The sequence below is a fragment of the Strix aluco genome, chromosome 2 (genome assembly GCF_031877795.1).
Source record: "Strix aluco isolate bStrAlu1 chromosome 2, bStrAlu1.hap1, whole genome shotgun sequence".
Lineage (NCBI taxonomy): Eukaryota > Metazoa > Chordata > Aves > Strigiformes > Strigidae > Strix > Strix aluco.
In genome coordinates, this window is record NC_133932.1 from 133,170,553 (window position 1) to 133,194,630 (window position 24,078).

A 24,078-nucleotide genomic window follows, 5' to 3' on the forward strand; every position below is an offset into this window, starting at 1 on the left:
AAATATTGTGTCAAGCGGACTTAAAGCAGACATATAAAAGACTGCTTAGGGAAAAAAACAAATGCATATATTTGAGGTTGATTAAAATGCCTCCATTCTTTTAGAGATATTAAACATTTTGAAAATTATTACTATGAGTAACCTAGAGCAAATTTATAACCTAAGTCTTTATTTGCAAGGAAAGCTTGAAATCTTTTTGTTTAGGAATAAGAATAACCAACTCATAGACCAGGTGACCATACAGCACCAGCTTTGGTTGCTGTTTTTTAATTTGATTGTCAGTTATAAGATTATGGATCACAGCTGAAACTGGACTTCTGAAGAAAAATGACCAAATCTTCAAGATTTGGCAAATCTACAAAAATTTATGAAGCGCAATAATTTTTGATCTGATGAAGAACTGAAAATTGCTTGATTGGACAAACTGAATATTTCATCCATCATGTGCATGAAAAATATTGAATTAATTTTGAGATAGTGGGTACATTTCATTCACCTTACAGTGCACATTAACAAGGCCTTTTTCACAGAATTCACTATCTTGTTGCTAAGTGTTCGTACAGAGTTGCCAAAGTTAGTCAGATTGCTGTATGACACTTCTCCACAAATTTCAATTTGTAAAGATCTTCAGGATCTTCTGAAATGAAAGGCACTCCAGCTATGTAAACTGTTACTAACATTGCTTTCACAAAACTAAAATTGTGTTCTTAAACTGCTTAACAGTGTTCTTTTAATCGCTCGGAGGTATTACTCTTGTTCCTCGATTGAGTACCAAAATAAGAATGATCTTGTCTTGTTTGTTTTTTTTTTCTGAAATGCAGTTATTGTTTTATATCATCTGGCAAGAACTGAGAGAAAAGAAAAAAAAAAAAACAAAACAACAAACTGAGCAAAACCAAATCAATTGCATGGTACAGCATTTACAGGTTGGTCTTAATTCAGATCAGTATTGGCAATATGTTATTTAGGAAGTACTTTCTGGACTCACTGGCCTGGGGGATTAAATTTTAAAATCCTATCAATGGGCCATGTAACAGGAATCACGAAGAAAGTGTAGCCATAACAGAATTGAATGCGTGCATGTAATCTGTCTACAATCTGGAGGTATTTTATTTATGTGCCTGCTCTTAAATGTCCAATTAGTGAGTCCCTAGTGATCGAGATTACTGTAATACATGCCCAGCACGTAGTTTATAGTGCAATCCCATCCTGCTTGTTAGAGTTCCCAGCCATGAAGGTATCTTCCCCTTCCCCCAGCTTGGTATTCAAAATATGTGCGCATCTACTTTGATCTGGGAAATGTTGCTCTCCTCATTATAACGCTCTGTTGGCATGAACTGCCTTTTGATGCGGAAAAAAAGTCGTCATTATCAATTAAACATATTAACAATGAATTGATAATGGATTTAACCAAGCTGATGGCCTTCCCTTCCCTTCTTTCCATTTTGCCTAACTAAATGCCAGCATGCAATAGACCATCTGGTTACAAGTAAGACGTGGATGGAGACCATCCCTTCCTTAGCCCTGGAAGACACATCCAGCTCTGAACCAACCCTGCAGTGAATAATCAGAATATTTTATGACCGAATGAGGAAGCCTCTTTAAAATGAGCCCAAAGCCAGTTGCCTTTCATCCCAGCTTTTCTCTTCATCTCATATCAGAAAAGTATCTCTCTAGACTTGAAGGGGAAGCAGAAGGGTCTATCCAACTGCATCTTTATTTTCTCAAAGCAGCATATTTGCAACCATTTACTTCCAAGCCCAGTGAGATTTGATGACAAGTGTATCTTAGGCTGATGCTTCCCTCCTAGTAGGACAAGAGAAGGAAACTTCCTACCTGAGCAGTGTCAGAGAAAAGTGGAGAGGGAGTCAAGGCTACACGCAGCCATGAGCAGCCACCGAGATCTGCATGTGCTCACAAGGGTTCAAAAGCAAACAGTTATTTCTGTTTCTGTATCCTTCATACACAAAAGAGAAAGATCATCTGCCACATCCTGATGAAGGAAGATGAGTGAGGCTTCAACTCGGGATGATAGAAAGGTGCAGAGGGCTTTCAGTCACTTCAGGAATAGGAGTGAATCCAGTCACCTAGTGCAGTGACTTAAAACATCTAAGGAAGCAAAGAGGGCAGAGAACTCTATTCTGGTGTGAGGGAAGTCTGCCACAGGCTGCACCCTGTTGCGACATGGAGATGGCATCCGAAAATAGGAACTGAAGTTGTACTATAATCTGCTTGTGTGTGAGCAGTTGGGCCACATCTAGGAAAATCCTGTGGAAAGACCTGATCAGGGTTAGACTTAATCCTCATTTCATACTTCTGCAGCACAGCCCAAGAGCTACATCCATCACACCTCTCCTTCTGCACCAAGAGTTGGCCAAAGGCAGGAAAACAGTGTTGAGTAACCCTCCAATGTTAATCCAGACCTTTTATAGTCATTCTTTTGTGTATTGTGCAAAATAATCAGTCTAAATTACTATTTACCATCTTTATCTTGGTCATATGTCAGCTTCCTTCTCCCTAGAAAGCATTCTTTGGTAAGTGGTAAGCTCTCATAATGATGAAAAAAAAAAAAAAAAGTACATTTTTTCATATGCATTGAGACTTGTATTGTGAAAGGACAGGAAAGTCAATTTGCCTTCAGTCATTTAATAGCATAACTCATTGCAGCACTGAAGTGGGTCAGATAATGCTATTGCTGAACATTGTGATGCGGAGGAAAGTTAGTGCTGTCTTTGTGTCCCACAGGTTTTTAGGAGACAAAAGCAAATCCACTGAAGAAATAAAATAATATGCTGATGAAAATGTTTTGTTTTTTTTTTTTAGCTGAGGGTCACTACATCTGGCAGATATTGTGAGGGCTTTTCTTTCTTGAGCAGTGCAGTCAATTTTGCTTGGAGGAAGCCAACTGAATCCAGGTCAATCTGATTAGAACAAATAAAATAGGCTTTGGGTATGCTGGAAAAGAAATTTGCCCCAGCCCTTAGTTGCAAAGGGCACAAAAAAAAATGTCTCAAGCTTCTGCAGGTTAAAGCCTGAAGAGCAAGGCTGCAGCCACTTCCAAGTTACTTAAATACCCCAATGTATTTAAAGTTATTTTGATCTCTGTTTCTGTGGTAGAAGTCTGAAGCCTTCACTGGAGTCACTCAATATTCACAGCAGCGTAACAGGGATCTATAACCTGTCGTGTCTGCAGCATGACGGGATGTAAAACACTATTGCCTGTCCAGCTAAAACAAGGTCAGATTATTAAAATACAAATCAATCTGTTATTGTTTAATGTGCTGCTCACTGTGACTAGCATACATGAGTTACCAAGGGAAGCACATCGTATAAAAGCAAGTGTTGTGTATAAGTCATTTTAGGTAAAGACAGACCATCAGGGATGAGATGGTTAAGAGGTCTGCACTTTTAGGGGGGGGATGGCAGAAAAATAGAATTTGATTAACCTTTCTAGGAGGAACTGAAGTCAAAAATATAATGAAGTAATGAGCTATTTATTAAAAATACTCCTTCGCACTTTCACAGCTTGGTTTGTACGACAAATAATAGCCAACTGATCCTCCTATGCACTTTGCAAAGTGATTATGTAAGTACTGTCCCTGTTTTGTAGGTGGGGAAACAAAGGCAGGAAAAAAAACCCCACATTTTCATGGCAACAGAGGTAACGGGTGCAAGAACTGGAGTCTGACTGCAGGAATTTCACGTCTCCCTTTGTGTTAGCCTTACATGTACGGGATGTTCTCTTAGTGGTGATTTCTGAGCTCTGGTTTTGTTGCATTCTTTCTTCTCCCTGTCTGAAGTGACCTGATTTTATCTTTCTTAACGTGAAGAGAGAGGCGCAGCAGCCTCTCTTGTTTGTGTGCATATGGAGGCTTAGAGAAGCACTGCAAATGTGGGGCATCTGTGGTTGTAACCCTTCCCTGCCCATGATGCCTCCTTCCAGAAAATACCCAGCTCCATCTGCCTGGCAAATCCATCTAAGGGGTCTGTCAGAAGGGGAAAAAAACAAAGAAGGGCAAAGTGATGGTGTGTCAACTCATCCTATACCAGGGATTTCCCTAGAGGCTTGGAGTTTTGTAAATGCTCAGAAATTAACTCCGTAAGTTCAAGAAAAATCATAGTATCTTTTTCTATCACATTTACAGTCAACCTGTTTTCTCTCTCTCCCTTCATGTGATTATTTCACCCTGAAGAAGGGTTTTCATGATCAAAACCCTGGTGCTTGCTGCTCTTTGTAGCAAGGTGTAAACACCGTGCTGGCAGCTTTAAAGGGTTTGGGAGTCTTTATTCTACAAGTGTGAGGAGTGAGGAAAAGCAAAGGAGGCTGTTATACACTCTTGTCCTGGTGCAAATGAGGAATTTTCACCCAGCCCACATGCATTTAATTCTTCATAACACCTTTCAGAGAGGGCTTGCGCTTCGTGCAGGGATTCACTTACCTATTTGCATGTGCTTTACCACCTTTTTTGATTACCCTTCACATAGGGAATCATCTAGCCTGATGAAGTGTAAGCTCAAAGGAGTTTTCTGGGTATAATGTGCATTATCAACCAGGCTACTTTTGCCAGATACATTCCCAAATCCACTTTTGTTCTACCAAGTGTCCTATCAAAAACTGCGGTTTAGTTTAGGAGTCTGCTTGGAGAGGCAGCACGGAAGGGAAGGGTGTCAGATACACGTTCCCTGCCAAAGTGCTTTTGAACTTATCTGTCCTGCGGAGCTAATGGGACAGAGCTCTGGGTTGCTTCAGTTTTAAAGATAGTGCTGGATCTCTTTTCTTAGAACAAGAGTATGAGTGCTTGGGAAGTTGCCATGAGTCCGACCAAGTCTGAAAGTCAAGTGACTCCCAGGTGGCTGTGCTTGGAGCTCGATGTGAAGAAAGCCCTAAACAAAACCTGCCAGCCCAGCCCTCATGCAAAGCACAGAAGCCTCATTTTTTCCCTTGTGTTAGTTTGCTGTTGAAAGAGGAAACATTAAACGGGTAGCTTGGGGTTTCCCTGTCTTAATCAAGGATTTGGATGGATCTTCAAAAGTCCCATGTCTTGAAACTGCCTCCCTGCCAGCTAGATCTAATGCTTGCAATTAAATTAATGTAGAGTCGGTGCCCCAGTGGTGCAAATGTGGAAGATAACACTGTCATGCAGGTGTAGAACTGGTATTAGAGCAGAACTCAGTGTGCTTTGTATGAGGCATTAGGCAAATCCTTATTTAAGAGGTTACAGTTTTGAATCTTCAGCCTGCAAATAACAAAAATCTTGAAGACTTGATGTCCAGACCTAAGTTTTTTCCTTCTAATGCTTGCTGTGGGTTGAATGCATGATCTGCTCCCCATGCTGCAAACCAGAGAAGGTAACTTCGCTGGTCACACACTTTCATCCTGCCTGTGCAGTGTTTTGTTCTCCAAGGACTGTTCTGGTGATCCAAACAAGAAAGGGAGGTTTTCTGCAAACTCTGCTATCTCATCACAAACTAGCCTTAGGGTGAAATTGTAGCCAGGTATAGACTGAAGAGTAGTTCAGGTACCTAGACATAGTCATTCACCGCTATATGAGATGCCACAAGGTATTCCAAATGATGTGTGTGAGATGGGCAAGAAGCTGTGGGATACCCCAGGAGACCTCAACTGGATTAGATACCCCTGCTTAGGCAAGTGAGTGACTCTTTTGGACTTTCACTGTTGAACTCATCAAAGCTAAGATTTCTTTTTCTCTGCATGTTAATCCCATAGTAGACATATGGCATAAAACCTGACTTTCAGATAGAAGCAGAATTATTTTAGACTTTTTATAGTTTTGGAATAATTTCCTCATTATCCTCAGCCACTGTGGGAAGGATAGAGTGGAGTGCGTGCAGTGATGGTTTTGTGAAGCTGCTGGAGGGTGTTGAGTTAACACCCCCCAGCCTTCCCAGACCGCTGTCTGGCACCTCATTCATATGAAGACCTCTGAGCCTGTAAGGTCTGTGATAAACAAAGGGGGTCTGTATTGTGCCTCTGGGTTTCCAGTGGCTTATTAAAGATTGGATTGTTTAATGTTTTCCTTTAAGGGAGAGATATTTCTGTGGATAGGGAGACTCCTGTGTCACTGGACAAGAAAGAACAAGGCTTTCATGTTATTTGTTTAAACCATTAAGCGCGGATGTTTTGCTGTTTGACATGCCATTGTTTCCTGCTCTTTCTAACCAGTCCTGTTTCTCCATTCCTTGTGGTTAATTATTGCTCTCATTCTCTTTCCGGCATGTCTTCTCCTGCTCTGTTACTGGATCCGTAGGGGGAAAGTGACTGAGGGAACTAAGCGCAGGACCAAGGAGCAGAGGATTAACTGTCCCCGTGGGAAGCTTGAGTTACTAGCTGCCACATATGCACATTTTCATTGCTAACAGTGAAGAAAAAGTTAACAAAGAGCTTGTCACCTAGAGGAGAATACAGGGGAGTAGGAAGAATTTCTGCAAGTAGTTCATATTGCCTACCCATGACAGCACAGTGCATGCAGTTCATGTCTAATTATTACTTTTTATTATTCATTATTTGCATTATGGTAACATCCACAGGTACCAGTCAGGATTGCAGCAGCATTGTGAGAGATTCTACTCCAGCACAGACTGGGTCAGCCCTGGAAGTTTTTAACAGTGTAACTATGGCAGCTAAGAATATAAATGTCCTACTAAAATAACTACTGTATTGTTACAAGCCATAGTATTGCTTCACAGCAGACCTGCCTTCTACTTTTGCAGCTTATTCCCCTTCCCACACAGGAAAGATATGATGCAGGTGTAAACATTTTTCTGTCGTTTTGAGTATTTATATTTGAATGCAGCTGCAGCAGTTTAATGCTTCTGTAGTTTCAGGCAACATCAGTCCACTAGTAAATGCATGTAAGACAGACCCTGCCCCAGAAGGCATCACATCTCAGTAGGCAACAAGTGGGAAAGGAATCAGAGGCATAAATGGGTCATAAATCTGTTGAATGGTAGCAGTGGACAAGGTGCATGTCTCATCCCTGGATCTAGGCCAGCATTTACCTGCTCCAGGAGGAGACAAACTAGTCTTCACTCTAATTCCACATCAGTATCAATGCAGCTGTACTGAAGTTAATGAAAAGCCAGGGTAATTCTAATTAGGCCCCACCTGTCTAAAGGTCTGGTTTGTTATCTTCAGTTCTCATGAGTTAATGTGTCAGGAGTTTCTCAAAAAGTAGCTGGCTGGCACCTTAATTTTGCAACCTGAAAAAGCACTTACAGCCTGATCTTCCTTGAAGGGTGTCTTGGGCATCTTCTTCCCAATCACTAACTAAAACAGAAATAAGAAGGAATTCAGCTCCTGTGAGTTTGATAGAGTTTCTGCCACATTCTGCCAAAGGCAAGTTGGCTTCAACTTGTGATAAGAGGTGCTTGAGAAGGTGTGAGAATAAACACTCCTGCAGAATTTGCTGCAACTGGGCTGGCAACTTTTTTGTAGAACAGATTACTTACTCAACACTGGTAGCCTGATCTGTGCAGCATGTGGGCTTTCTTACTGCTTCATATATCCACAATGCTTTGTGCTTGGGATAAATTCTGCTACTGTCAACCCTGTTCTCAGGATACTCTCTTCTAGGTTGGCACCGATGGCATAGCACTTGTTTGCAATAGGTGTAGAAGCATAGGGAAAGACTGAACAAAGCAAATAATCCTATCAATTCCCAGCAAAAATGCTAGGTTGGAACAGTGACCTCTAAGTTTTGCTGAATTTCTGGAATGTTGTTTTCAAATACAGCTATGAAAGCAGCAAATGTTGACTTAAAAAATTTTGGTGGCTATGTGAAATATTTAGATGTATCGAAGCGTATGGATTAGCTTATTTTATCACTTCCTGATTGATTATGATCTCTCTAGTCCTAATCAATAAACTCTGTAGATTTAGGAAGCTATCTGATCCAGATTGTAGTCTAAAGCAGAGATACACATGTCAGAGCTAAAGTGATATGTTGACTTGGTAGCTGGCAGTGGGTGACAATATAAGTGAGGAAATCTCTGCTGTGGATTTAAAACTGGGAAAGCAATGGGTTGAACTATCAATGCATGGTATGGCATGGCATTGTGCTAAACTGCTCATGTGGAGAGATGCTTGCATGTGGTGTTTCAAAATACGTCAGGTATGCAAGATAAATACATGCTGCTGAAGTATAAGCAGTTGCAGGACCAAAGAAAGGCAAATCATCAGTGGGAGAACAATTGTCCCAATGTCATAAAAATAAACAAATGTCTGCAAAAGGAACCGGGATCATAATCTTCAGGCTGAACTGCTGGAGTACTAGAAACCACCGGAGATGCCAATATGCCGGTGCTGCTCAGTATTGTAGTTCAGGAAAGTAAAACTTACTTAGAAACATCTGAGCGTAGGGTTCATCATAAAAGTGTCCCTGGTCATGGGAAAAAGAGAGAAGTGCTGGAACAACTGCTTCTGGAACAACTAGTAGATGGGCAACAGCATCCTTTATTAGTGGAACTGGAGCGCTGGCAAAGTAGGACTGGAAAACTGTGGGCTAAAGTCCCTGGAAAGATTAACATATGGAGGCCATTCAATGTAGATAGGGAAACAAATCCATGTATCCTGCTTCCCAGTTAGTGCTCTGTCGCTAGGCAAGACTGACTCTTATTTCCTCCTTGTTCATTTTGTTAGCAAAGTGGACAATTACTGGTGCGTTCACGCCATCTGATTTTAAATGTTAGTTAATGTTAGTTTTAACTGTGAGTTTATCTTTAAATGTCTGCATTAACTAGGCAGAGGATTTAGGTTCCCCTCTTCAGGTGTTTTGTGTTGCATGTAATTAGGTGTCTAAAATATTATGCAGTGTATTATATGAATTCTTGCTTATTCTGTCTGTCATGGTCACCTTCTGCATATGGCCATTTAGCCAGAAAAGGTTGGGTGAAATCTCCAGTTACTACACCTTAAATTGCCCCTTTATGGTGCGAGTAACTTCTAGTCTGCTTGTAAAGGTCCTTGATTGGTGTTTTCTCACTAATGTTCTGATAAGCATTTCTGAGGACACTGACACTTTCAGGTCTATGACTACAGAAAGCAGCACAGCTGACAAGAAAGGAAATACTGTGTGAATACTATTATTTGGGTCTGGAAAACACCCAAATAGCTAGACCTTTGCAGAGACCCACCTGCTGTTGTGAAGATTACTTTAAAAAAAAAATAAATCTTGGCTTTCTTCTGGCTTCACATTTACTGCCCTAACCATGGGCTGTAGTGGGACTACAAGCAGTTGCTGATCTTTCTTTTCCAGAATACATGATATGACAGTGTCAGCAGAACAGCACAAAACTTGTTACACAGATCCAGATCCTTTCAGTGGTGACCTCCTATAAAAAGGGAAGGGGAAGAGAAGGACTGGAGATGGGCCATTTCTGTGTTAAAGAGAAGACAGTAACTGATAACTTTACAAAATTTCACCTGTGTTTGATGTCATCTATTGAGTCTGCACTTTGCACAACTGAGTTTTCAACTGATGTCTACTGACTGGTCTATCTAGAATCACTGGAGTGTGTAAGAGCCCAAATTAAGTACCAGGGTGTTAGATCAGAGAACTTCCTACTTCAAATTTATTTCTAATATTAGCAGTAATTATGCTTTCTTTCTCTTCCTTGGATAGTCCGTGTACCACAGGTCAGAGCTGATTTTCATCTCATGCTGATTTAACTCAGAAGTTTTCTGTTGGATTAGATGAAGTACAGTACATGTGGGGGGACAGGTCCAGTATCTCAGAATGCTACTGTTAAGAAATATTTCTGGATTCCAGACTCATTTGGGGGCCACTTTATTTTCAAAGTAAGCTTCTGAGATTGGCCGTACATAATCTGCATACTCTACAGTCAGACAGGGATCAGCTATTCACTACAGAGCCTGAAATGCCTGAGGCTCTTGTCTCTGCTTATATCCATTAGAGGTAAACCAGGGCTGATTATAGCGAACACTGTACTTCTGATCATGCCGATGAGCATAACTAGCAAGTGTTCTGGGGGCAGATTCTCATCTCATTTGCATTGGTGCAAATCAAGAGTAATTGAGTTATTCCAGATTGAGAGCAGACAAACTGCCCTAATAGGATTTTCTGTCTCAATAAAGATAAAATTGAATTCAGCCAGTGATTCTGTTTTTTCACTGTTTTCCTTTGATTTTATGCTGATATACAGTGTTTAGTTTTGGTTCAGAGTGAAGCCCACAGTGTGTGCAAAGAGAAGGTCACTTGGGAAGGAAATACAGTTCAGTCCCAGTTCTGGGAGCACTTGTTTGTGAATAGGGTTTGCAGCAGTTGCTCCTAAAACAGATTGTTTCCAGCAAGTCACGTACCTGTCTGCTGGCCCTAATCAAACCTGAGCTCAGGGGAAGCCAGTAGCCCTCTTGCGCCATGATCACTCATCACAGAAATGGGTGGAGAGAAAAGCAACCCATGCAGCAGAATGACATTAAGCTGAGAGATAAAAGGTACTCTTTTAAAAAAAAGGACCAGCTTGAAAGATGATCTAAAACCAGAAAATTCTTCACATGACCCTTTAAGACAACATAAACCCCTTTTTGTTTCCTGCCTATTTCAGCCTGTTCCTGGTCAAGAACGCCACAGCTAATAATTGTGTCAGAAAACCTTCCTGTCTGAAAATGATCTCTTCCTAATGGATAGATGATTCCATATGGTTTCATATGTCATAGATGGAGAGAGAACATATTGGACGACTGGCCACAGCTGGCAGTTCGTGTTAGTGCCATATGGATAAATGTGTGAGCTCTACTGCATTGTGTATTTCAAGTAAACCATTTATCTAAACAGGTGCTGACCCACTGGGAATGCATTTTTATGGTCAAGCTTGCAGCATGCAGTGACACAACCACTCTGTTTTCTCCTCCTTTTTCTGCAGTGCAAACACAAGACACTTATCATTTGACTCCCTTCTGCATTGCACTGTGTAGCTCCATTGACGTGCATAAAAGCACACCTGGCCAGACCCTTTGTAAATGAGACCAGAATCTGGCTCTCTGAACTGTATGGATTTTAGAAGACCAGTCTCCAAAAGCCTCTTTGGGAACCATTCCGTGATATTCACTTCCAATAGATATTACTATATCATATTCAGGGGATTAAAATCACCCCATTTATGAGTCTATATAAACACAGAATCAGACTTTCCACCTCCTTGAGCTACTGTGCTCCGTCCCTGGTTCCAGCTGAAATTTTTGCACTCCCTTTCTCTCCATGCCATAATTGCCTCTTTGTCTAAACATGCTTCATTTTGGAATTCCTCTCGCTTGCATTCCTAATATGTGCGGTTCAAGGTACTTGCTGACTGATTTACGCCGGACTTGTGTGGCTCCCTTGGAAATGGAGCAGAGCACATTCCATCCACCTGCGTAATAAAACCAGACGGTGCAGGGTGGGAGCACTCAAACCACAGCAGAAATAATCTTCACTTAAGTTTGAACTCAGTTATCTGTCTCTCCATCAACTCTTCTGATTGTCTGCAGTATTAAAATCATGCCTAGGGAGCAAATCTTTGGGAAAAAAAGTCTCTAATTATGCTGTTTATGCCAGAGCTCTGTGTCACTGCCAGCACCAAATACTGGTGTGAGGGAAAGTGCCTCCTCTGCATTTCTGAACAAGTATTTTGATAAGAGCACAGCCCTGTTAATTTGGTTCTACGTTGTAATATCAATTAAACTCCCTGGGCTCCTTATAGAATCACAGAATCATAGACTGGTTTGGGTTGGAAGGGACCTTTAAAGGTCATCTAGTCCAATCCCCCTGCAGTGAGCAGGGACATCTTCAACCAGATCAGGTTGCTCAGAGCCCCGTCCAACCTGACTTTGAAGATTTCCAGGGATGGGGCATCTACCACCTCTCTGGATGTCAGTGTTTCACCACCCTCATTGTGAAAAATTTCTTCCTTATATCTAGTCTGAATCTACCCCCTTTTAGTTTAAAATCATTGCCCCTTGTCCTATCACTACAGACCCTACTAAAAAGTCTATCCCCATCTTTCTTATAAGCCCCCTTTAGGTACTGAAAGGCCTCAGTCAGGTTTCTCCTTCATCTCCTCCCATCTGCTTTATGAGCAGTGGAACTCTCTTGCCTTTATCACAGGAGGTAGCATTTTACACGAGTGAGTAAATTAGGTCAGTTTGGGTTTAAACCAATCTACAGCCCAAAGCTCAGATGAGTAATTTCATTAATAAGATACGAGTTGGATTCCCCATTCACAGCTGTACCAACGCCATGGTGTGCAAAGGGGCAGAGAGTTAGTTTGGGTAGGAAAATCAGGAATTCTGCAGTGGTCAGAAGAATAAGCTGACAGTCACCCCGTGCTTCTTCCTGCTCAGCAGTTTCACATCACTAATAGTTCACTTGTGGCTCCTTGAGAAGTGAGAAAACGGAGTAAGCCTCAACCCTTCAGAAAGAGGATGGTGACACTAATTCTTATCTCCTATCATCTACCTAACTGTACCCACATCCGAGGTGCGTGTTCCCTCGCTTCAGTTTACTTGTGCTCATACATTCAAAACATTAGTTAAGCTTTCATAGCGTAACAGTAATAAAGCAGTTTAAATAGCAAGTTCTCAGCTGTGTTTGGTGCACACTGTGCTGTGAGAGATTAAAAAGAAAATCAGAAAGTGCGTGACGGAGATTAAGATGATTCTGAATTGCTGTGTATAAGACTGAGTCCCCTTTGTGCCTCTTATCTGCTGTTTGAAGTACCGTTACTTAAGCTCAGTGTTAGGGGGTGGGGGGGAAAGAAGTCTTTCTGAGAGGATGTGAGAAACCATTTCAAAAGATGACGCCTCTCCAGTAAATAAAGCATAAAAGTTTCAGGTCAGCACTGAAATGGTGGATGAGATGGAGTTGCACCCGAAAGAAAACTTGTTCATCCAGGAGGCTTTCAAATCTTGTCGCTGAGATAAAGAAGATCAAAGTGTTTAAACACGTTGATCCACTACTGAGGAAAATTTAGTGCTGGCAACAGAGAGCAGCTGCAGTATAGCTGGCCTGTCTAAACTCACAGCAGGGGACTAATTGCTCCTATGGATATAGGTTTGCTTTATAAAAACAGGTCCGAAGGAACGTCATTCTCGTTCACAGAATGATGGAGATCTATTGATAAGCAGAATGTCGATCTACAGTATGTATGCAGCATTGTCAGGAGGAACGGAGCCACTGGGAGCAGAGCTGCAGCGTGGGCAAGGGGGACACATGATGATCCTCGGCTTTTATTCAACTTCTATTGTGCAGAGAAAGATCCCATCAATTTGCTCAAGATGATAGCATCAGCTTCAAGCCCTCCTTGAGATGTATTAAATAATGAAATGAGGAGGAGTAGCTCAAAGTCAAAACTTATTGCTATTTGTACATCATATTGTCCTGGGGGGTAGTGTGGAGAGGGGAGCTAGTGCCATCAAAGAATTCCAAATTTTCTATAAAAAACAAATGTTATTTTTGTATAAATTATTAACTGGGCAGGGGGTGGAGAATAATGAGGCTGGTTATAAAAAATAATCCAGTGAACTATTCCTGGTACAATCACAGCTGTAAAGATACTTAATGACATGTCTGGTGGGGAGGCTGTTATGGCATCTCATTAAACAGGTTCCTTCTTGCACTCCCAGCACTCAACAGAGGGTGAAGGTCTGAAGCAAGGGTTAGTGGTGGGGCTTTTCCCATGACACAGAAGTTGTTTCTGGAAGAGGTGGGAATGGGATTTTTACATTTGGATCTGAATATTGGGAGTTTTGAGTTATTCTGTGTAGCTAATACATGAATGCCCATTTTTTTCTTTTTCTGAGGGAAAACAGGAAAACTGCTGGAATTCTGATCCCCAGCATCTTCCTCATAAAAGTATAGCCCTTAGTATCATTGTATGTACTCAGTAAAAAGCAAAGGCGGCAGCTCAGCCACCCCAGTCTTTCCAGTTGAGAAGGAGAGACATTTTGCCTCTGGGTGGAAATTAAACACTCCTGTGCTGAGTCATTACAGTACAGTACAGTATGCCAATCTAACTCCAGCTGTTCAGCCCTCATTTGGTATTTATAGTTCTTTTGATAACAGCAAATTTCTCTAAGTGTGTATATATGTATGTATGTATATATATGTAGTTACATTTGTGTGTGCATGTCCAGCTACATAAGTAAAGTGTATGCTTTGACCTTTTTTTAGTACCACCTCATTCTTGAGACTTTCCAGAAGTATCTAAATTATTCACCCTGGGCTTCCAGAATAGGCAATGGAGGGAGAGAAGGGCATTCAGAGGCCACAGACCTCTCCTGTCACCACAAATAAAAACCTTTTCATAGCTCTATCCTTGATTGCTCCCTTGCAGTGGGGACCCTCGTTAAAGCCATTCAAATGTCAATACGCCACCTAAATGCAGGAGGTAAATTCTTCCATGGTTTCCAGAGAGGGCATCACAGCATGCCTACATTTGCCTCAGCATGATGGTCAGCAGGACAGGCTACTAAGCATGCAGCAATGGGGTAGATGTAGAGAAAGAATACAGTTATTAATGTATTCTCTGATGCATTAAAGGTTTGATTCATTAGGAATGTCCTAGGACATCCGACCTGGCCTCTTTTTGCTGGTTTGGAAAGGTGCAGGTCTTTCTTAAGTATTGTGTCAGACCTGCCAGCCCAGAAAATGCCTCAGATAGGTGATGGCATCTCTCAAGGTCAGAAGCACCCTTGATTAGTCCCAGGAGAATCACTGCCCATTCCTCTTTGGACCTGTCACGTGTTGGGGTGTGATCACATTGAGCTGGACGCGAAAGCTGTGGCAGAGGCACAGGGGCTGGTATGTGAAGAAGTCCCTATGTGGTCCACCTTCAGTGCACCCCTTTCTTGACACCCTTCCCAGCAGTGTTATACCCCCCAGGAAGCAAGGAGACAATGGTGAGGAGCACATCCAAGGACACAACGGTGTCCTTGCCCTCTGTTCACATGGTACTGGACTCACTAAGGTAACAACCAGTTGATTTACACCAGTAAATCAATTACAAATTAAGGAATGGGTTCAGCAGCACATTTCAGGCACAATGTGCCCCCAAGCAGTATAGAACTAACACAATCTACCTGTTGGTCCACTCCAGCAGCTACATAATGTTTTAATTTCTGAGAAAACAGCTTTTAAAAATATGTTAAAACATTATTTAATATCCATTTCATGTACCATTAATTTGTTACAACGGTTATATTGGGAGCTTTTGCTTTGTACATCTTGTTAATCATTGGTGTCTGGCATTTTTTTATGCTTATTCTACTCTTAAGAAATTTGCAAACACAACTGTTTCAGTGGCGTTTTTGTGGAGAATGTGTTATCTGTGGCAAATGGGATAAAAACATTGCAAGGAAGTTGCAATTTTTCTCAACATTTTCAAGGCAGAGTGTGTCAAAGTTCAGATGTACAAATGCCCCACAAAATGACCAGATAGCATGTATAAGGTGATATCACAGATATGCAGGAGTGTTTATAGTCTACCGAGAAACATGAGCTCCACATACCTTAGTCCACAATTGCCAGCCTTTATTAGGGTCAAGTTTTCCATCCTTGAGCTCAGTATCTGTGCTCCTGTAAACTTCTCAATGTCAGCTTACCTACCCAGTGGCAAAAAAAATAGAGGCAGCAATTACCCTTAGTTGCAAAATGTTTGAAGGGTTTTGGATTATAGATCAGCACTGGATAAAGGGAAAGATTATTGCTTCCATTTAACAGATTTAATGAAAAGTGTATTGATGGTGAGATTATGTTTTATTGTTGGTCAAGTCTGTGCTGAAAGACCTGAAGCCCTTACAGGACAACAATTGAGCAACAATTATAGAAACATCTGTTATGAACTGGGAAACATACTGTGATACTTTTCTAGGCGATACAGAAATTCTTTCCTCTACAAGGACATTTTTACTATACAGTTCAAATAGGCCAGGAGAAATGTTTTTACTTATGAAATGAACTCAACAGAAAAAATATTTTTTCCCACATAAAAAGGAGTAGCTGAAAAAATTATCCAGAAGCCAAAGATGACTTTTTTTTTTTTTTTTTTCACAGTAGACCAAGAAAATATTTATTTTGGAGATGCTATTGCACAAAAGACGTATTTTATTGCTTTGAATTTAGTGATATGGATTATGAGCATTTCAAAGCAAATTTTGTGGTGGGATCCAAAGAAGGGCTTTACATGTGCAGGAGAGCTGGCTTTCTAAAGTGCTTTGCAAGCCTTGATCAGATGGGTATGTTAATTTTAAACTCTGCAAGTATAGGACCAACTTCACTATGAGGGAGAAGCTGTTGCATTTTGGTGCAATTGCTTAGCCCACCTGAAATCTAAGCTCAATTAATCGAATTCCCACAGCAGAAGCACCTCAGTTAAGGTCACTACACTTCAGGCTGACGAAAATGCCCAGTTTCTTTGTCCAGTTGGCCCAAACTGGATATTCTGTCCTTGGGTTTTCCTGCCTTAATAAAAGAAGTTATTTACTGGGTTTATTATGATGGTCAGCTGTTATGTTTTGAACAGTGTCACTACCAAAATGCTGTTTAGCCTTTGTCAAGGCAACATTACAATTATTGGCTGGAGGGGTAGGTACTCATTTGCACTGAGATAACATAGCTTGGTGTGAGACCTATTGACTGTTAATATATGCAATTAAAAACCAGACATCTAAGTGAGTCTAGGTTGATAGCTCTTTAACAACTGCTATGTAGGTGTCTAAAGTTAGCCGAGATAAATCTGTGATGACCAAAGCATATACAAGCAAATAAGACTTAGATACGGCACGATGGAAAGTAGAACATGAAAGCAAATTTTTTGCACAAAGCATATCTGGTGATCTTGCAACAAATGAGGAAGAAGAGCTTGGTACACAAAGGGGACAGGACAGTAATTCTTTGATGAACATTAAAATGCAATTCTGCTGAAGCTCAACAGGACACGTTCCACATCCTTTACTTGTCCTACCACTTCCCAGAAATCCAATTTTTCATCTGAAATTATTACACACTGAGAAAATTATCTTAATTCTGAAAAGCCTCCACTGTGTAGCCTTTTCCAACCTGCTCTATAAACTGCTTAAAAACCAGCCTCATCCTTCTGCAAAAACCCCCCCAAAACAGCAGAGATAAAATACTGTGAAATGACCCCTACGACACAATTGGAACAGATTGGGATGTGCAAAACACTCACTCTACTGGGAGCCATCCTGGCTGATGAGGTTCAAAATTGGCTTGATGTGTGGGCTAAAAAGAAGAGATGCTTAGGGAAAGAGCAGCTCTCCAGGCTTAACTGCTTCTGTAGATCCTCCCCCAGAGTGGCTCAGCCTGTGCTCTCCATCCTCCCTCTTAATGGTCCTCCCTTGTTTCCTTTTTATCCAAAAGAGGGATGGATATCAAGCTTTAACTCTTTCCCAGCTGAATCAGTGTCAGGATGATGGTCCCTCCAGGCAAATCTTGTCGCCAGTTATGGGTTGGTTATGAAGGACATCCTCCTAAATTTCCAAGCTCTGCCTTCCCCATGTATTTCCTGCCAAGGGCTGATTGGGTGGATGATGATTATGATAATGATAATGATTTTTTTTTTTTTGATGACAAGCTGTCAGCAGGTATGACAATGAAACATTAGGCCGAAGCCAATAAATATTTCTACATGGGGTGTCGATTTGGTGTGAAAAGAGAGGATGTGCAGGTCTGATAAACATCTGCTAAAAGCATTATTTGGGGATGGAGTGGAATACTGAACATGTCTAACTGCTTTGCAAAATCATTAGATCAGGCCCAGAGGTGGGCAGTAAAGTACTCCTGGCCCAAAATGCACAGTTGGTCTGAACATCCTTGGTGAGGGAACGTCCATGATCTACCTCCTTCCTTCAGCCTCCCAGCGGCAACCAGGCCATCTTCGTGTGCTGTTGAGGATGGCACTAATTACTGCCATCTCAGGGGGGTGTTTTCTTTCAAAGTGGACACTGTCATTAGGAATTCAGTTGGTGCCACAGTAATTCAGGGGCATCTCACCTACTGTGAGTTAATCGAGGCTGGACCAAAGCAGCACGCTCACCAGGAAAAGCTCTGCTATATCAGGGCTGAACACTGCTTAGACCCCTCAGTTGCTTTTTGCACATATGATACATTTGGAAATAAGATATCCGAAAAGCCCCTAAGCAAGCAAACCCCAAAACAATCCAACCATCAAAAGTCTGGATTGAAGAGCACAGGTGGCAAGATATTGTTCTCTCCTTGTGTGTGGTCCCTGATACAGATGCCTTGTTTTCACAACACTGATAATGAAAGCATTTTTATTTTTGGATGCTCTTTAGGGTACAGTGTAATACATCAGAATAAATCATCACATCGTATGCCTGTTACAAATGAAAGCTGATGCACCAAATGTCAAGGTTGCTCGCTTTGATTAATCAATGAATATTGCCAATTTTGCTAACAGTTTTGAGGAAAGAAATGGTAGTGAAGGGGGAAACGTTGACTTGATTACAAAGATATAAATATGTAGATAAAGATTCAATAAATTCGTATAAATTTAGAGATTATATTGTTTCAAATAAGGCAAAATCTCCCTTGGATCTGTGCTTTAGTAGAGAAACTGTATACCTTTTCCCCCCCTGTTTTCACTTACTAAATTAATTCAATAATCATCATATTTGAAAAGGATTAATTTCAACTGTTGTGGAGAAAACTTCTGATCAAATCAAGAGCGTTAGCTTCAAGGCCACCCTTCTTCCTATGAGACAGGAAGTATCTGTGTGATAAATTAACTATGGGTGAATGCTAAGTCTTTAATGAGAAAAACCATGCTCTGTTGAATTCAGCCTTTCATGTGAAAGCTGTTTGGGACCTTACTGAAAAGAATGTGTTAATCAAGAGAAAAGCATAATTACTGTCTTGTCAACAGACACAAATGGGAAAGCCTGGTGAAAATGAGGTTGAAATTAACTCCAAAAAACACACGAAAAAATAGTTTTTCTGTAAGGTTTTTGGAGAGCTTGCTTTACAGTACACAGTGATTTATGACAATTGGAATCTCACTATTTCTGCAATTAATATTACTGGATGCTTCCTATTCAGAGGAATGTTAATCATAATAATGCAAATGGAAGTATTATTGCAGCTATGCCTCAGAGTTCATATTTCATATTGAGCAAAAGGTTCAATATTCAGCATCCTTCTCAATGGAGCATTCACACTGTATGGATAGATGAATGTGCACTAAAGGTAAAATAACTGAATTAATATAAACCAGAATAATGTCTGGCACATAGCTTCCCATTTTCCCATTTTGCTATAAGGTCCTGATTGTTCAGGCTTTTTAAACCAATAATAAATTATTGCAATGCACTGCTAATTACACCGCCCTGACGTTGTGTATAGTATAAATTGCACTGGCGATGGACTTAGATTAAGTTTCTTACGCTTATTTTTAGCAAGTCAAAGGCAATTCATTTCCAACTAGGTCGTGTTTAAAAGTTTAGAGTGAAAAGACTGTGTAATTACTTCCTACTATAAGGAGAATATTGGTGACAAACATTACGTCCTACATGTCTTTTTGCGCTAAATATATTAATGAGAAAGGCAGAAGCAAGAACACATTAATTTTGATATGTGTTTAAAAAAATGAGTATTTATAAATTTTTCTCCTGCAAATATTTTCTAAATTGTCTTCTTCCTGTTTTTACCTCCCTCTTCGCTCCCTTAGATCATTTCTTAGCTCATGATTAGTTTCTTTATGACTGTTGATGCTCTTGGAAATATTTGGTCCTTTTCTTTCTCCCTTCTTTTTCTTTACTTCTTTTTTGTTTGTTTGTTTGTTTTTTTCCATGAGTTTTGATTGGTGAGAGTGGTGGGAGGGAAGAGTGGTAATTGTAATTTTTAAAAATATCCTACTGGCTTTTATTAAAAAACATATAAACTTGAAGATTCTGATATTTCAGAGCTGATTCAGAAATATGATTAATATTTCAGAAAATAACCCACGTAAAGTAAGTCTATATTACAAATGCCTCTCCTAATCCTTTGTAGCAGAAAGGTGTTTTTTATTTTCATCCAAAAGGAATGTAACTACCACATGAAAACTGTTTATCAGGAGGTGGCAGTGGAGGAAGTTGTGCACATGGTCAGGGTGAGACCCTACTTTTTGGAGAACAAAAGAGTGCAGTCATAGAGCAGTGAATGAAGCTTAAATGTCCATCACATGACGTTATTATCCTCTTGATAGGAAAGAAGGCCTTAGGCAGGGAACACATTTTAAACTTTGCAGATCTGGGTTCAAATCCAGTACAAACTTCCTGTATAACAGCAAGGAAAGCAATTTGGTCCATGTCTTCAGAAATATTTCAACACCCAGCTAAGTGAGAAGGAGTTGCCCAAATAACTTTCAGGACCAGATGCAGCAGATAACACTGTATGTCTTATTCTATATCCTGTGGTCTGGATTAAGCAGTTACATGCTCTGGGTACCTGTTCCTCACTTTTTCTGGCATCACTTTACATCTAGTTGGGCTTGGTCTTTCAAAATGGTATTCAGGTCATGATATGGATATGTACATACAGACATATAAACATAGATTTGTTTTTTTTAAAAAAAAAAAAAAGAGATGAAATCACTTTCATGGGTCATCCCAGAGATACACAGGCAGGCATGGCACTATAACTTCCAGAAGAGAGGTGTAAATGCAAAAGCAACCGTAACCTCTCAATTTGTAACCATGACTGCTAAAGGAGCAGAGCTGACAACCTCCCCATTGTGCTGAAACTTATTCACAAAAGTGGGAATAATAGCACTTCCCTACCTTGACAGGTAGTTTAAAAATACATATATTAAAAATTAGGAGAAGTATAGATATTATGGTAGTGGGGGACCATAAATGTACCAGAGTGCTGAGAGAGGAGAATGAACAATTCATTCTCACCTCCTCCTCATTTCCAGATCTCCCAGAAAAGCAATCTGGTGAGTGATGGCCTCTTCTGCTTTTGTTTTCCCTCTCGTTGAAGTGAACACCAGCAAGAGATGAGACTCACAAAATTAATTCAGATTGGCTTATATAAGGACCCTGTGATGCTGATTAAAAACCATCCACAGGGCCATTAGCAAAGTGAGATAATAAATGAAAATGCATTGAATAGCATGAGTTTTCTAGTGGGGGAACATCAGGGAGCAGTCTTGAGTCCAGTCTTCTTTAAACATCTTCATTCATTAGCCAAAAGACAGGAAAAGAGTACATGTTAATTAAAATCACAGATGATCCAAATTGGGAGGCACTGCATAAATCAGCGAAGATAAAGAGGTTAGAAACCTTAGGCAGGAAATGACAAAATGAGATGCAGCTTCGAAAAATGCATGTTGGGGAGAAATAATCTGTACGAGGACACAATCAGCAGAAAGGAGGGTTGTTCAGGAAGCAGAATTAATGGGAGGAAGCCAAAGGATGTGGACCATGGAGTAAAGGGCAATGTAGCAGAGCAGCTATTTAAAAGTGACCTTTGTACCTTTTCAGTGGACAGCTTGGATTCAAAATTAATTTACAATTGGCAAGATTAAAAGGTCAGTATAGTTTTGGACCATATAGGCAGAAACAGGTTGCCAGGTGGAAGCCCACCTCTATAATAGCATACTACTGCATCATTCAGACGTCTTAATTCTAGTTTTTTTCCAATTCTGCAAGACCTTGTGCACCACAGTGCCTGTAACATAGATGCATATCAGGCAAAATAGCCTGGGAGAACTGCTGGCCCTGGTAAATGTGTTTTTCAATGAAACTAAAGACACCCAGTTGCTGCAGTCTCTTCTCCACTCGCCCAGTCCCTATGGACTTTGTCCCCCTGAGACAAGGAAAGGAGCTGAAAGAAGGGGCTTGAGGCTAATCAGCTAATGAGAAGCATAAGAGAAGAGGAGCCCCAGTGCTGTGATACACTGTCTTTGAACCTCCTACTTGTGGCGTAACAGGCTTGTCACACATGCATAATAGTTTTAAACTGGGACTCTTCGATACCACAAGCAACTCAGATAAGACAAAATTTATTTATGTGAGCGGAAACAACAAGAAGCATCCGCGTAAGATCTTAGTCGTTTCACTCTAACAAAGGTAAAAGATCTAAGGAAGGAAATATTTGGGATAACCACATAAATAAAAAAATTCTTTCACCTTCTGAGGCCTGTAAAATCACACAATAGGAAAGGAAGAACTGAATGGAAACCCCTTGAAACGACAGTAGAGGAATTGGCAAATTACTCTCTTGGCAAAGGGATGGATGTTTGCACAGTTAGCCAAGGACAGGCATTTAATTCTAAGTGCTGTAGAGAAAGCCTTAGTTTGTATTTAACAAATACATTTATTTCCATGGGATGACTAAGCATACGCTAGTACGGTGCTGATGTGGTATTACACTAGAAACCACTTATGTATAGATGACTGTTTTATGTGCCCTGTCTAACTGTTAGCAGTTGTTTTTAATTCATTTAGGGTAACAAATAAGTTAAAAATCACTAAACAAAACACTAATTTTTTTTTGTCTGTGTCTTTTTACAGGTAGACTGAGAATAACACATGTCCAGGTTAAAACTGTATCCTATAAGAAGTATTTGATGGATTATTCCTAGATATTTCTAAGAAGGTGAATACAAAAAGTGAGTATGAATTCCAGTACCTGGGATGTTTATGTTTTGTTTCTTAAAATCAAATTATGATGGTTGTAATGTTTCTTGTGCAGTAGAGTCATGAGGAATTTCACTAATTCGTTTAGAACATGTCTATTATTGATCTGTGTTTATTTTTATTATCTGACAATAATAATTTACATTACAGTCCTAGTCAAGGACTCATTTTTACTGTGCCAGGCACTCTAGAAACATAGACATTCTCTGCATGAAATGACTTACATCTAAGTACAAATCAAGAAGCCATGGATAGCGACAGACAGATGGAGACCCATGGATGTAATAAGAAAGTGCTGGTCAGTACGACAGGCAATGCTCACAGAGCATCTGCAGCCTAACCCTTGCCAGTGATTTCTAGATATTACTGCAGAGAAAAGAAGAGAATAACAAGGTTATTCTATAGATATTTATGGGGAGCAGCATGAAAGAAAATACAAAAGCATTCATTTGAAAATCCAGCACATGGACTGTGGAAAATGGTTGTGTGCATTGATTGGATGCTGACAGCCTAGGTTTTGATATAAATGAGGAAGGGAAATCAGTGCTATGTCTGGAAAAATGGCCTTTGCATCCAGGGAATATCATCAGGGCAAATTTACATCTGTGAAAAATGAGAGAAAGGGATTCTGCAGTAATTAAGATGTTCAATGGTAAAGACTGAGATAAGAGATTTACCTAGATGGATAGATAGAGAGGAAAGGCATTATCTTAAGTGTGTTACATAGAACAAATCTGCAAGACTTCAATGTTGCTAGGAAGTGGCATCTGGGAGAGGAGTATGAGTCAAAGCTGATATCAAGGTTATGGGCATGTGACAGGATGGTGGCATTGTCCACAGTGATAGAGAAGGAAGGTTGCTTGGAGATCATGGCTGGGACTCCTCAAATGCTAAGAAAGCAAAGTTGAGTCTGTTGAATACACAGCAAAAGACAAGGAAAGGGTGGAGAAGTAGAACCATAAATCAAAGAATCACAGTATATTTGAGGTTGGCAGTGACAACTGAAGATTGTCTAGTCCAACCATCTCCTCAAAAGAGGCTTTGCTAGAGAAGGTTGCTCAGGGCTGTGTTTTTATTAACTAAATGAGTGAGGACTCCACAGCCTCTCTGGGGAACTTGTTCCAGTGTTTGACCACCTGCCGTGCAAATAAGGTTTTACTAATGTTCAGGTGGAATTTCCCATATCTTGGTTTGTGTCCGTTGCCTCTTGTCCTGTCACTATGCACCACTGAGAAACATCTGGCTCCATCTTCTTTACCCTACCCATCAGGTTTTATGCACATTAATAAAACTCCCAGCTCTCTCATCCTCTTGTCATAGAGATGCACCAGTCTCTTAAGCATCATCAAAGCCCTTCATGCAACTTGCTCCAGTATGTCCACATCTCTCTTGTACTGGGGACC

General features: G+C 40.5%; 1 protein-coding gene across 1 annotated transcript in view; it reads left to right on the forward strand.

Moving 5' to 3' along the window:
* Positions 1–24,078, forward strand: part of TENM4 (teneurin transmembrane protein 4) — a 508,875-nt gene that overhangs the window by 80,987 nt on the left and 403,810 nt on the right. Inside the window, exon 2 of the mRNA XM_074816409.1 lies at positions 22,550–22,647. The gene's annotated coding sequence lies outside the window, so the exon portion shown is untranslated. The remainder of the gene's footprint in view (positions 1–22,549; positions 22,648–24,078) is intronic.